The 2,389-nt window shown below is 42.3% G+C and overlaps 1 pseudogene; it reads right to left on the reverse strand.

Moving 5' to 3' along the window:
* Positions 1-823: 823 nt before the first annotated feature.
* LOC123812276 lies at positions 824-935 on the reverse strand (annotated as a pseudogene).
* Positions 936-2,389: the final 1,454 nt, after the last annotated feature.

Raw genomic sequence — 2,389 nt, forward strand, 5'->3', positions numbered from 1 at the left:
ACTTCTTCCCCAGGAACACCCTTGTGTCCAGGGCAGGTGACAGCTGCCATCCTCAGTGTGTGGCACATCGTTGGCTGTTGGACAGTTATAAAAGCCTAGTGTTTGCATGACCTTTCCAGAGAGGAGGTGGGCTGAGCATTCAGTATGAAAAAAAAACCTTCTCAGGACCTAGGAAGGTTGTTAATCTCAACCCCTTTCTTATGTAATTTCCCCCTCTCCAGCAGCCATGTGGACTCAACCAAAGGAGTTCTATGTAACAAATTCTTTATTTTTCTATGTAGTGGATAAAGATTCTTATTGGACACAGAAGTTTGCAGTTATATTCCAACTGTCCAAATGGCCCCATTATTGATGTTGACAGCTGTGAGCTGTCAGAGGTCACCCAGAAACAGGGTATGAACATGGGCTGGATCCGTTGAAGCAAGGAAGCATGCTCATCTAAACTGAAATCTAAGGCAGATCGTCAGCCTTACACTTAAAGAGAAAGACTGAGACCCTACAGTTAAATTAGAAATGAGTGGAGGATTTGAGGGAATTCCACGGGCTAGTGATCCATTCCTAGGGTTGAAAGCATAGAAGGTACGAGGGGATAAATGGTGATGGAAGGAGACTAGACTTGGGGTGGTGAATACACAATACAACATACAGATGATGTATTACAGAATTGTACACCTGAAACCTATATAATTTTATTAACCAGTGCCACCTCAATAAATTCAATAGAAATAATGAAAAAAGCACAGAGGAAGTTTTCCCTCAGGATTTATGCTCCAACTCACAGGTGAATGAAAATGCAAACTCAGGGCTTTTTTTTTTTTTTCCTCCTTGTTTGAAACCAGCCCACAAGCTATAGAGCTATGAGGCCAGCTTCCGTGTTACTTTCCCTTCTTTTACAACCACCTAGACCGATCCGATGGGAAAGGGAACCGGAGGATCAAACTCTGGGTTTTTAAGCAAAGAAGTTTTGATTGTCATTATGTCTTTTATACACCACATAGAAAGCAGTAAAAAACATGGGATTTGTGCACTACTTTTGGCTGCAGCTAATTTTAAATGAAAAATAAAGGTGGTGCTGGTCCCCTTCCTCCTTCTTTCCTAATATACCTACAGGTTTGTTATTTAAAGGTGATAATTATGTACATTATTTCCTAATATACCTATAGGTTTTAAATTTAATGTGAGAACAATAATTGAAAAAAATAACTGAATGACAAAAAACAAAACCAAAATCACATGCAAACAAAACACCTGGTGTTTTCTGGACTCTCATTTGTCTCAATTCCATCAGCGAAGTTTTCCCTTCTCTGCCTTGCAGGTGAAAATCCTAGAAAGGCAGAAGGAAGAAATCCTCTTTCTGTAATTCCAGAAGTCCATGTTTCCAATATTGATGGACCTGACTTAGCTCCCCCAGGAGCCTCGGCAACCTTGACTCCACCTGTCTGCTGTGGCTTGTGGGGCAGGTTTACCAGCCAGGCCTGCTTGTGAGCTAACTCCGGACTGCAGGCCTGTTCAGCTTTCGCTGGAAAGCTTGCACTAGAGGCTTTGTGGAAAAGGATGTTGTGGGTGGAAATTGTCAGTTTTAAGCTTTCTAGACTCAATTATCTTATTTCTATTGTACGTTATTTCCTGAAATGAGCTTTTACAAATGTGGTTTCCAGAATCATTTTAACTTGACCTTTGCATGGAAATCACTTTCACCAAGAACCTTCCTCGGGGAGGAGCCTCAGCAGCGGTTGTGTTGTTAAGGCCTCCCAGTTCACAGGTGAAGAAATTGAGGTGGCTCTCTTGGGGAGGTCATTAGGCACGGTAAGGGGGAATGTGCAGCGAATATGAGATGAGGCTTGTGGTATGTGTCTCCTGTGCTTTAGGTCATTACCTTTACCCCTGATATGGCCATGAATAATGCCATTTCCTCAGGGATCTTTTCTACTAAGCTGGTTTAGGAGGAATTTAAAAACTTAATTTTTTTTCATCTTGCTAAGCTGGAATGTTGCTACTGTTGGGGAAATATAATTAAAAACCAAATCATCTCCCGATGCAGAAATCCTCACTGTAAAAGTAGTCGGAAAGAAACCAGTTCTGTTACTGAACAGGCACCAGACCAGAATGTGATGTGCTGCACAGGCAGTCTGCTAAGCGAGTGCAGACAGGAAGGAATCTCACTGCCCTATGGAGCCAAGCATACAACGCAACACATAGATGTTTCCAGAGAAGCGACAACTAGTCCTCAAGGGGTCTTGTTGGTGCCATTTGTCACACATAATTTATCCTAACTTTACCTGGTCACTGGGGTGACCATCTGTGTTACTGGCTTTGTCCAGAGAAAAATGAACCTCCTGTCTTTATGACAGGAAGTAGCTTTGCAAATTGGAGCAAGGCACCCACCAAA

The sequence above is a fragment of the Phyllostomus hastatus genome, unplaced genomic scaffold, assembly GCF_019186645.2.
Source record: "Phyllostomus hastatus isolate PE091 unplaced genomic scaffold, TTU_PhHast_1.1 phas_scaffold_78, whole genome shotgun sequence".
Classification (NCBI taxonomy): domain Eukaryota; kingdom Metazoa; phylum Chordata; class Mammalia; order Chiroptera; family Phyllostomidae; genus Phyllostomus; species Phyllostomus hastatus.